Source organism: Prosopis cineraria, unplaced genomic scaffold, assembly GCF_029017545.1.
Source record: "Prosopis cineraria cultivar Desert tree isolate PC_DT_omini unplaced genomic scaffold, ASM2901754v1 PC1, whole genome shotgun sequence".
NCBI lineage: Eukaryota > Viridiplantae > Streptophyta > Magnoliopsida > Fabales > Fabaceae > Prosopis > Prosopis cineraria.
This window is the reverse complement of record NW_026555332.1, coordinates 59,023,740-59,037,540: the sequence shown is the minus strand read 5'-3', so window position 1 is coordinate 59,037,540 and position 13,801 is coordinate 59,023,740.

The window sequence follows — 13,801 nt, the reverse complement described above, 5'->3', positions numbered from 1 at the left end:
CTTTTTTCAATCAAAGGTTAATAATTTGACCCATAACCAAGGAAACGGAGAAGGCTGGATGCCATGTGAAAGGGGAAACTTCCAGAGGGAAGGACTTGGTACACAACTGACAATGGGAGTGATTTTATCAGAGGCGGCTGATTTCTATTATTTTATGATCATTTTAGAATCGGAGAAAGGTCCAAAGCTTAGGTGCCCCACATGGCTTGGTGCCCAAGTTGTGAGACCCACCACCGCTACTAATTATTTCCTCTCTTGTTAATATTCTATATTCCAGTCGCCAACCACAGTTTGGCTTCGCTGCAGGAAGGTACTGGTACTCAATTTTTAATCATGCAGAAAAATAATGATTTTTATTTACGTTTAAAGTTATTAAAAATCTTTTTTGAATGAAAATTTATTCAGCCTAATTTGAATTTTAAGGCGAGACTTTTGAATGTTTATGAGTGAATGAATGGCTTAGCTGCAGCATGTGTTTTCGAAGTGTTCGGGCATATAATATTTCAAGCTAAGGATCGGATACTGCAAAGCTTTTTTTTTTCCCCGGCAAAAAAGAAGTCATTTTAATTAATATTTAAAAAAATAGGTACACACTAATAGCCAAGGCCAAGAAAATAAGACCACAATATCCTAAACAAACCAAAGACTAAACCAAACAACCCAGAAAAGAAATGACATAACAGCAGCAACTAAGAGAGAGAAAAACCACAAACGAAAGCTAAACTGAAATAAACAAACTAAAGAAACAACAACTACAGCAACAGTTAAACAACAATCAGCCAACCAAGGCCGTGTAAGCTTCAAGGCCAGCAAGGCTACTGCTTTAGGCCTTAAAAAAAAAAATCTTAATATATACATATGTCATGTGTATAATTGATATTTATATTATTATATGTTTAATTATAGATAAAAAAGAATAAAATGTATTAATTGTTTCTCCAATTGAAAAAAAATTCAATCATTTCTACTATAACTTTAATTATTGAGCTAAGCCTATTATGTACTTAAAATAATAGTGAGTTCCTTGATATACTAATTTATATTATATTATCTTATTTAAAAAAAAATTACATTGTATCCCTTTTCTCTAGCTTCCTTTCACAATCTCAGTTTTAATTTATCTTTTCATCTCTATATTGATATATGATAATAGATATTTTTGCGTTTGAAAAGGACAACTTTACACATTAGTCTTTGCTAAAAGTTTCACCTTAGATCTTTAAATTTCCTCACACAGCCTGTAGCCAACTCCTCATCTATCATGCTGCCGTAGACCAGAATCAGCAGAAGCATTGCCTGCAACCATCTGCATCACAGTCCAAAATAATTATCAGAGGGGGTGATGTAACCCATCCCTAAGGACACAATCCTTTTCTGCCATATAATCAGCCGCAACATTACTTCTCCGAGATGAAAGAGTAACCACAACTGCATCTCAACGCCAAATTATTAATGGAAGGAATTTAGATACTTAATCTTAGAAATTTAATATATTTACTTTTAATTAAATCAAGACACATGAATTTTTCATAAATTATTTATTCTATAATAAATTCTTATTATTAATTACATTAAGATTCACTTGTCAAGATTTAATTAATTATAAGTATATTAAGCATATACAGCTAAATTCATAAGTTTTACCCATTATCAATTACCTCCTGCACTCCCACCTTTCCTTCCAATTTGCCCTATTAGCTGAATTCCTCTAGCAGCACCAATAAGCAACTACACGATCAAGTAAATTTAGCAAAATAACCATTGATGTTCATGAATTAACAAATTAGTATTCTATTATAATAAATAAGTGGTATGGAAACTAAATCTATTATCTAGATGAACATATTATTTTAATGACATTTACATGTTAATTTACAAACAAGAACTTGTAAAATATATGAATTTTTAACTCTCATAATTTGTAATTAACTATGTTATATTAACAAGTAAAGTTAACAAAATAACAAGTACCGTTTAAGAATTAACAAATCACTATTATGCCATAACAAACAAGTGGTTTTGGAACTAAATTTATTACCTATATGAATATATTATTTAAATAACATTTAAATATCAATTTACAAATAAAAACTTCTAAAATATATGAATTTTCAAACCTTTCATTTTATAATTGACTATGTCAAATTAATAAGTAAACATGATAAAATAACATGTTTCATTATGAATTAACAATTGAACATTCTGCTATAATTTAAAAGTGATTTAGAAATATGACTTATTGCTTATATTTTTTTAGCCTAATATAATCAAATGGTCTTGGTGGTGATCATTTTAGGTGGTCAAGTGAGCATGGGTTCAAACCTGACTTTGACTATCTTGACCAATTAATTTACATTAACCAGTTGTTCGCACCAAAGCTCCAGTGAACTACCATTGTCAATCCTGTGACAGTTCAATGGTCGGCGGACAACCATTGGATTGATTTAAAAAAAAACAAAAAGAGCAAGGGCATTCTTGTCATTTCACACCGACACTTATTTGCATTTTAGTTTTCTAGGTCTGCAGTGTAAAATCAGAAACCTTTGGCCTTTTTTTTTTTTTTTTAAATCTTGTTTCCCAGGTCCTCTTTTCCCATCGTTTTTCAAGAAAGAGAGAATATCATTGGTCGGTCAAAGATGAATCAAACTAAATTTCATGACCCCAAAATCAATCTGAAAGTGACTTGATTCAATCTCTGCGCTTCACATCCGTTTATGGGATTTTTTTTTTTAAAGTGTTTAGGGGATTGAATATATATCAATTTTTTTCATTTTAATGGATATTAATCTCTCAATGCTAAAAATATGTTAACAAGTGCCATGAGCATGATCGAATTTTATTATTTGAACAAGTATTTTGCGAAAATCACGTATACTTAAAAAAAGGAGCGTGAGAAAAAAGGTGTTGCCACATCAATACGCGCACACTTACTACTGAAATTTTGAAGTGATAGTGAACCACCGAAGTTCCAAGGGGAAGAAAGGTAAATGTACAAAAATAGCCTTGCATATTCGAAAACAAACCTCACTTATAAATCCCAAAAGTTCAATAATAGTAAACATCAAAAGCTTAGTTGTACATATTAAAAGATTATGTTGCAAATGGATTGTAAATTATACAAACTTTGTAAATGCTAAAAGTTCAGTTATAAATCCTAAAAGTACAATTATAATTATAATCACTGTCAAAATAAATAAGTTGTGAATTGAGAAAGGTTAGTAAAAGAAAAAAAAAAGGTCAGTAAAAAAAAAAGTCAACAATTCATTACAGCTGAGCTTCCAAACTACATCGTGAGCTTTTTAAGATTTACAATGTTTTTACAATTTATCACTTAATTGTAACTGTAATAATATTTGTAATTTTTACGAAAAATATTAATTTTCAAAAGATTTATAACTCAATTTCCAAATTTACAAAGCTATCACAATTTCCAGCTTATTTGCAACAAAAGTTCAAGATCTTATAATTGATCTTATAAGATATACAACTTTGATAATTTACGAATGAGCTATGTTGCTGACTACATAAGGGCATTTTTGTTCATCTACAATGTTTTTAAACCTCAGTCCTCCTTTATTATCTCATAAAGTCATGGTTTTCCAATGCCTTTTTTCTCTCGTAACCCTTTAGGTGTAATTCTCTCTAGAAAGAACGTAGTTGTAAAATAATGAGCACCTTTTCATTTATAAATCGTACAATTCTAACAAAAAGTAAGATGAGTGGATTGAGTGTTACTAAATTGTTGAGTCATGGAAGGTAAGGCGTTGGTACCATGATCATCAACGAAGCCATGTGTGTGAGCATTCAGAGATATGTCCCTCATTCGTGCCTTCCCCCCAGAGTCACTTCTTCAAGTTTTATCCTCCAAAGGTATCCTGAGGGGGTGGTACCATCCTACCCATGAAGTGGGCAAGGCTTTACTCTATTCCTTCCTAACTTTTCTATTTCACTTCATTTATCCTTTCTTATTGAGAAGTAAAGAAAATGAAATAGTGGAAGTGATGCTCGAGATCAACAATACAATTGATAGCTAATAGATTTCCATTCGAGAACCAAGCACTCTTTGCGGAGCATGTTCCCTCGATTCATCAGTTATCTCAATTCTATCAACAGGAACTAGATAGAGGGCTACTTTGAATAGCAGAGGAAGGAACCTCAGTTAGGGGAGTGAAAAACTCCACCACAGCTGCTTGGAATACGATACCCTGGGGTCCTTGTTGATTCGGCCTGGGTATGAGACCAAAATACAACGATAACCACTCCTAACAATAAAAGTGTTCAACTTATATCTATCTTAATTGACTTAATTTCATCTCGATATATCGAGATGAGACTTTATAAGACAAAATATGAAAGGAGTTCATGATGAAACGGGACACAAGATTGTCCTCGGGACATCTCATCCCATCCAAAATATTATATAGATATATAATATGTTTTATATATACATTAAATATATTAAATATATTAATATAATTTATAATTATATTAATTATAATTTTAATACTTGCTATTTTTATTCAAAACTAAAAGTTTTTTATATTGATAATTTTAATGATATAGAGTAAGCAATACATGTTAATATCTCTCTATACAATATATTAATTATATTTTTTTTGGTAAGAATATATTAGTTATATTAATATAATTTGTTTTTTATATTTACCTACTTAATAACTTTTATTTATATCATATTTTTTGCTTTTTTTTAAGAAGAGTCACTAGCTTAACATATTTCAATTAAAAAAAAAAGGAATAATGACTTGATATTGTGCTGGACTTATTTGTTATTATTGCTTTTATAACCTAAAGATCACTTATAATTTTCATCATAATGTGTTATGTCTCATGTATACTTGACTTTAAGTTGCACATTTATAGCTGTGATTGATGTAATTCAATAATTGTTGTGATTTATATACTTATGTTATTTTAATTTTAAACTCAATAAGTTATGTGATTTAAAATTTTGATTAGTGAATTTTATTGTTTAAGCTTTTCTCCCACATTATTCACTTTATCGGGACAACGAGACATCTTGATTCCTAACGGGACGGGATGAGATATGAGACAAAAAATTTAGTCCTAATAATTTTTCAGGATGGGATACGGGATAAGGGTGTCCCAATCTCATCTCGTCTGAGCCCATGAACACCCTTACTTGACAACTCCTTTACCTAAAATATTTAAAAAAAATGCATAACGCTTTTGTCCAGTTGTTATAAAATATGCATGACTTATTGGGTTGTTTTGAAATGTTATATTGTTGGGATTTTGTTTGAAGTTGATCTTTACCACGTGGTAAGTCCTTATGGAACTCAAGAAGTTACTACTAACTTGCCTAGATTCACCTTTAGTTGGGTGACTCGATTCCTAAAATGGAGTACAAAAGGATGTAAGGTGATATCATGCAATAATTGTTTTTGTCTGGCTCATTGAGGATTATATGATTGAGAAATCATTAATCATATGACCACTTAGAAATCATATGAATAATTGCCTTACATGTATCATTACATATTAATTTTGGTTATTAGGACTTTTAAATCACATTTCCTGTGATTAACAAATTTTACAAGAATGAATTCGATAGGGGAAGCACCAAAGGTGTAAATTGGTATATGAGACGCCATCTTTTTATAACGCCTCTTTATTTTGTTAATGCACTATATATTACGCTAACCAAAGTTGATTATTATTTTGTTAACTATGTAGACTCACTTTGTGTTTAATCGCATTTTTATGGCTAAGAAGATTCTGTCTGTTCCTCTTAATCCTTGATTATATTAGAATATGGTGCTGTGTATAACATTCTAATTTAAATTTCTAGAGTCAATAGAAATCAGAGAGAACATTTGAAGGTAAATTAATTAGGAGATATTTTTTTAGTTTAACGTAGGACAAAATTTCAAGCTAAAATTTTTAGAAAATGAAAATATTAATGATAATAATAAGAAGAAGAAGATGTGTGTGTGTGTGTGTGTGTGTGTGTGTGTGTGTGTGTAAGAGTAAAAAATACTTCCTCCATTAAAAATATAAGATATTTATAACCGAATCTCACCTCCCAATAAAGTAATTACATACTTTTAAATTAACTCTATCTTTTTATATTTACCCTTATTAAACATCCTATAATAAATATTAAATCATTCATCAATAGAGAAACTTTAAAAAAAATAATGATTATACCTCAAAAGATAAGGAATAAAAGGACCGGAGGAAGGAGGGATCATATTAAGGTAATAAAATAAAATAAAATAAAAAATATAATATATATCAGTGGGGTGTGGTCGTGGGACCTACACCAATATTTATCCCCACATGCACGCACGCACGCACGGATGCATGCACGCATGCAGAGAGAGAGAGAGAGAGAAGTGTGCGATTCTATACGTTTGAGGATCCCTTGAAATAAGATTTCACACTTAAAATCATTTCAATTTTCAAAACTCTCTTCATAAATATTTTACTACTAGTCTAGAGCTTTTTAAGAGTAATCATATTTTGATAGATAGAGCAAATTGTAAAGTTAGGACTTAAACTTTTAACCAATGAGAATTATAGGATAGGAGGAATAAATTTGTGCTGAATTTTATCAGTTTAGATTTATTTTATTGATTGATTTAAGAGTTTAAACTTAAGATCTTAATTGTAAAATTTGTGATTTGTGATATAGAGGATACCTATACTGATCAAATTATGTTTTTGGGATTTAGATAAGTTAATCTAACTTAGTTTTGGGTTTTAATTGGAGAAATTTGGATTGAAAAGACATAGTTGCAAATTTGAGAATTTTGGAGGTTAATTTTTGAGATATTGAGTGATAATGGGATTGAAAGGATTTTTTTTAAAGTTTAGAAAGGGTGATTAGACGTTAAAACTGCATATGGAATATTTACATTTATGTTAAATATTGAAAATTTGGATTTGCAAAAATTGGAGATTTGGGATTTTTGGAGGTTGAAGTCAAAAATATGGTTTATGAATTTAAATGGGTTATCTGAATGTAATTAATGTAAAAAAATGAGTTGAAAAGCTTGGAGTTAAATTTGAAAAATTGAGAAATTTAGTTAAATTTTTTATTTAATAAATTATAGCGCATGTGGGCAATGGTGTTTATATCATTTAATGTTGTAAATTAATTTTTTATTGTGGCTAGAGAGTTACCTACACGTTTAAGTTAGTTATGGTCTGAAAAATAGTTAATTGTACTATTCTTTCTTACATTGGGATGTCTGTTGTTTATTATTGTATAAATATATACAATTGTGTGGAAATGTCATTGTGCCCATTGAGAGCTTATTGATAATTTTTATTATGAGGTTATGTTTGGAACCTTCTAGCATGCTTGTTGTTCTTTGAAATTATATATATATATATATATATATATTTTGTCTTTTCAAGCATGCTAGTGATGATTGTATTGTTCTTATTGGAAAATTGTTGATTTAAGAATGACTGCAAATTTTTTTAAGGATGCTTGTGTATCTTTTATTATAAATTGAAATGAGTTATTTTTTTCAAGCATGTTTTGTTATTTTGAATGGTTTCTGGAATGTGATGCAAAGAGAAAGTAAAGTGGTTGATGATTGATGTGATGATTACATGTGGGAGATAAATATTTGACATTCTGATTGCCACGAGGTATGCCTCCACTAAATATATAGTGCTTGGCCTTTTATTTGTAGCTCCCTATGTCTTTCAAGCATTTTGAAGCTATAGGCACCTCTTTTTTAAAAAAGTGTGTGTGTGCACGCATGCTCTACAAGGAAGGCATTGTAAAAGTGAGCTTAGTGTCACGGATGATATCTCCGTGACCGTGTAAAGACCAAGATAATGAACGGTCTACTGGTTAGCCTCGCACAATATGGGTAAAGGGGGCGACATTGGCATTAGGGGTGTTCTGCCTCAGTCTTCGAACTGAGTGCACAACTGGTTGGGGGCTAGTGCCGCCTCCCTGATGAGCCCATGGCAGGGCGAAACCAGTGTGATCCGTATGTGGTAAGGCTTGTCCTGAGGATTATGGGGTCCTCCAGGACGCCGCACGGGCGCCGTGTGCTGCGCCAGACTCTCAGCCCATGACAGAGTGGTATCAGAGCGGGACGTACTTTACTGTCGTGTGCGCGTGGGGTCCCACGTTGGGATTGGTCGGCCTCGGCACCGCTCCAGAAAGGCCTCCGAGCAGGTGGGTCCAAAAGTGGGGACTCGGGCGGGAAGGTTGGCCGTTGTCGACTCCATTCCTGTTGGCTCGCGGGTGCGAGTGGGTCCGAAGAGTGCAGGACTCGGGTGGCCACTCAGCAGTAAGCTGATGTGTTTGTGGCAGTACTGTACGTACGATCCTTGGGCGGAGTCGTTCTCCCCTAGCACGAGGGCGTGCTAGATTGGGTGTGGGAGAATCTCACGGATGATATCTCCGTGACCGTGTAAAGACCAAGATAATGAACGGTCTGCTGGTTAGCCTCGCACAATATGGGTAAAGGGGGGGACATTGGCATTGGGGGTGTTCTGCCTCAGTCTTCAGACTGAGTGCACAACTGGTTGGGGGCTAGTGCCGCCTCCCTGATGAGCCCATGGCAGGGCGAAACCAGTGTGATCCGTATGTGGTAAGGCTTGTCCTGAGGATTATGGGGTCCTCCAGGACGTCGCACGGGCGCCGTGTGCTGCGCCAGACTCTCAGCCCGTGACATTAGGCTTCCTTCTCATGGCTTGGCATGTGGTTTTTGTTTATTTTGTGATCATAGTTGCCATGGCTTGTTGTGAATTGTCTATTGGGCTTTAGCTACCCTGAGTCCAGTGGTGGTTTTTTTTTTTTTGAGAATCCTGTTGTATTTTTTTGTTTGGTTGTTTTTTTTGAAAAAATATTTATTTATAAAGAAAAAAGGGGGGATGGTTTTTATTTTTATCAAAATATTTGTTAAAAATTGTAATAAAAATTAAGTTCATCACAATATGAGGATTCTATCTGTCCTTCATGATCTACTACTTATTTTGAGCTGATGAAATGATTAATTATATGAAATATCACATGATAGCATGACTATATTTTTTAGAAATGCCCTATTTCAAAATTTAATTCCATAATAGTCCCTGTTGTACCTAGAAAATGCGACACAGATGACGTGTAAGCAGAGGTTTCGGCCTTCGGGGCGGGAATCGGATGAACGAGGAATTGCCATCAAAGTTTTAAGTGAAATCTTCAGAAATTGATTAAAAAAGGATAAGGATAGTCTGTAAAATCAGAAAATAGGTTTGGATCGATTGAGTGTGGGGAAGTTGTTAGGCATCCCATAGCACCCGTTCATGAGAACGGTTGCTTGAAATTTATTGTGCTATATTAATATAATTTTATAATTATTTTAATTATCTCTTTTCTATTCATATGTTTAAGAAATAATAAGAATTGAGTGAGAAATATTTATTTATTTATGAGGGAGGATTTGACTCATAATATGACTCTGAAGCCTATGTACCCTATAATGAGGATCAAAGTCCACGTAGTTCGGGCTTAAAATTTATTGTTGAAAATATTTTTTGAAGAAAAATTAATTAAAAATAATTCACCATTTTGCAAATAAAATAATTTTTGAAATTTTGATATGTGTGTTTTAAATTATAAAAAGTAATTTAATTTTAATTATTTTTTCAATTTTTGAATTTTTGAATTTTTGAAATAAAGAAAAGAAAAGGATTTAAAATTATTTTTTATATAATTGGAAATTTAACCACTATACCTGCAGAACCTTATTGGTTTATATGGTAATACAGTTATTCTAAATATCTGCAGAGATTCTAAAATCTTACACGATAAAAAGAATTAAATTTATTTAAATACTTTTTTAATTTAATTAATTTAATATATAATTTATATATTTCTTTAAAAACTTAATCGTTATATCTGTATAGTCTTATTAACTCATACAATAATACGATGATCTTAGAAGTCTACAGAGATTTAAAAATCTCACATGACTAAAAGATATGATCGATAAATGTGATTACAACTTAAATTCATTAATTTGGTTAATTAATTTTTTAAATTGTGTATTATATCATTATTTACAAAAATAACTTATTTATTATAAATAGGGGTGTTCAGCTTGGACTTATCCTCAATTGGACCTGGTATTGTCCCAATCATATTGAGATGGGTCTTATCCTGGCCTAAAATAATTAGGATGGGACTTTATGAGATAGGACAGGAAAGGGTTCGAGACGGGACGGGACATGAGATATATATATATTATTTTTTATTTTAAATATATTAATATAATTTATACTTATATTAATTATATCAATTATAATTTCAATACTTGCAATTCTTATTTCAAACTAGAGTTTTTTATATTGATAATTTTAATGACATTGAATAAACATGGTGATATCTTTCTTTATAATATATTAATTATATTAACATAATTAATTCTTATATCTATCTATTCGATAAATTTTATTTATAAAGTATTTTTTTATTTTATTTTTAAAAGAGTAATTAGCTTAGTACATCTCCACTAAAGTAGAAAAACAATGATTTGATATTATACTTGACTTGACTATTGTTACTCTTATAGTCTAAAGATAACTTGTATTTGCTGTTATAATGTGTATTTGTGATTAATATAATTTAATAATTGACTTTAAATTATTGTGATTTATGTACTTATATTGTTTTCATTTTAAACTTAATAAATTATATGATTTAAAATTTTAATGAATGTTATTATTCAGATCTTTCTATGATATTATCTGATTTATCGAGATGATAGGACGTCTCGATCTTGTTTTGATCCTATCCTAACTTCTAACGAGACAGAATGACTTTTGGGAGGGGATAAGACACGAGACCAAAATTTAGTCTCGATCTTTTTTTGGAACAGGACACAGGACATGAGTGTCCCAGTCCTGTTCTGTCCCGTGAACACCCCTTATTATAGAAATTGAGAATCACTATATCTATGAGGACTTATTATCCTACATGATAATGTGATTAATTTAAGTCCCTACGAAAATTCTTGAAATCTCACATGAAACTTAAATAAATTATTTATATTATAAAAAGATAGTTAATTTTAATAGTGGGTCATTGAAACCCTTGTTTACTATATATAAATTAGATCTTTATATCTGTGAAATCTTATTGATTACACGGTAGATGATCATTTTAAATGTCTGCAAAAATTTTTAAAATCTCACACAATAAGTAAATAATTAAAAAGAAATCTTCTCTTATTCATTTTATTATATTTTTTTAATTAGATAAGAATCGAATTCTCTCCCCTCAACCTTTTATAAAATAGGCTCATCATAATAATTGAAATCATACATATAATCATGATGGAAAGTGCCATATGGTATGAGTGTAACAATATTATAGACAAGTAAAGGACCTTAGGACTAATGGAGATGAAAAATCATGCCCCTACATATTAATATGCCCTTTAATGCTAAAAACATATTTAAAGACCTTATCTAACAATTGCAATAATTCTTTCATTATTTGAGATGAGATTACGCCTAAAATCAAATTAAGCTAGTTATGATAGCAAGCAAAAATTATTATTTGCAATCTCTTTATCCTTCTTTTTCATACTCTCTTTTTTAATTTTTATTTAAAAAATGACAATCACGTTAATTTTCATTTAATAATTGGAAAAATGTCGGACAGCAAGCTTATCCATATACTTTAAAGAGTATACACCACATCAGAATAGCAACTAAGCAACTTTTGAATGGCCTAAAGAAATACGATCGTGGCTATCAAGCCATACAAGAACATATGTAAAAATTTTATAATGTTTATACATGAGAACACTTCCAGATACACCAAACAAAACCAAATTTCATATCTAAAAATTCTAACAAAATGTAAGCATCTAAACAATTAATCAGGCATATGTCAACCTCTTGTTCAGAAATTTTCATGGTCCCCAACACTGATCAAAGCTTATAGATATTTAAACACAAAATTTGTTTGGAAATAATAAACCAAAATCAAACATAAACATTCCAAATTCAGAAGCAAGCATATTAGAGAACATGTGTGTAGCACGTCTTCTTCCTCTCAATATCCCAGATCTATCTCACCATTTCTGACCAAGAATCTTCATTTTTTTTAGCAACCTCTCCCTAATCTCAACCTCAGTTCCTTTCCTCTCTCAATTTTTTTAGAAAAAACTCATCTCTTTTGGTCTCATCCTCCTCCTCTCCCAGTCTCTTTTTTCTAAAAAAACACTCATCTCTCAATCGTCCCCTCCTCTTCATTTTTCTTTTTTTTCTAGAAAGAAAAGCTCGTCTCTCAATGTTTTCAATCATCTCTGTTTCTCTTTTTTCAGAAAGAAAAGCTCGTCTCTCAGTGTCTCGATCATCTCTGTTTCTCTTTTTTTCCAGAAAGAAAAGCTCCTCCCTCAATCCCTTGGTCGCCAGTATTATATAGAGTAGGAAGGAAGGATGATTTATCGATTTCTCCTTTGGTCTCGGATCTGTTCTCTCCTCCTGATCGCATGCATCTCTTTCTTTCATCTTTTTCCCCTTCTTTCGCTACGTCACCGTGGGTTGCTTCTTCTTCCTTTGCACTTTTTCCCCTTCTTCCACCGCATTTTCTATGTGTGCGCTGAAAGGTTTCTCATCTTTGGCTTGTTCTGTCTCTTCTCTCTTCTGTGACACTAGTTTTGTGCGTGCTCCTTCTGCTTTCTTTCTCTGCATTTGCTTCTTCTGTGTACAGTGTTTGTCTCTATTTTTGTTTTGCATGTGGCATCTGATTTCTTCAGTCTTGCGTGTGTGGCTGTGTGCTTTACTTCCCTTCCTTTTTTCTTTTCTTTCGCGTCTCGCCTCTGGTCTTGTCGTTTTTGCATGTCTGACCGAGTGAATGGATTTTGAAACCGATGGGTTAAGATTTAACCCATCGGTATATATTATTATATTTTAAAAAAACTATAATTCTTTTTTTTCATATTAATCATGTTTATTAATTTTAAAAATTAGAAGAAAAAAATCTAATCTTGAATTAAGCAAGCATATCTTTTTTTTAGAAAACAAAATTTAAAGGAAGAAATTCAAAAAGAGTTGACTTTCAAAAGTTAGTTTCTAATATCTTGAATGGTTAGAATAATTTCGGAGAGATTTTTTAAAGATTAAAAAATTTGATTTTGTTAAATTATTATTATTATTTTTTGTAAATATAACCTAAAAGGAATTAACTTTCATTTTTATATTTTTATTTTTTAATTATTTAAATGAACTAAAAGAAATAAAATCCTAATCAATAAAAGATTATCTAAATTAAAATAAAATTAAATCATATTAATTATTTTTTAAAAATATAATCCTAAAAAAGATTAAATTTCATTTTTTATATTTTTATATATTTTTTTATTTATTATTATTTTTATTGAATTTAAAAAAATGTTCAGACAAAATATAGTGTTTACAGTCCCTTTTGACCTTTTTATCCTTTTGTAACTTAGTTTTGGACAAATCAGCCCTCTAAGAATCATGCTCCACTCTTTGTTCATTTGCAAGATGTTTTAGAGATAATTTACCATTTTTTTTAATGAGATTCCATCAGGTTCTTTTGATATAGACAATTTATAAATTATCATGGTAGTGTTATTTGACTATGTTTGATTTTTTCTTCCATGATAAATCCTTTTTTGTCATAATAGTCAAGTTGTGAAATGTTTTAATATAACAAAAACCTTTTCTACCAAGGTATATTTTATAATTAAGGGTTTTATTTCTTTTTTACCCTAGTAGTCTCTTTTCTACCATGACAAGGTTCTAGAAAGATAAGTTGTATCCTTTATTA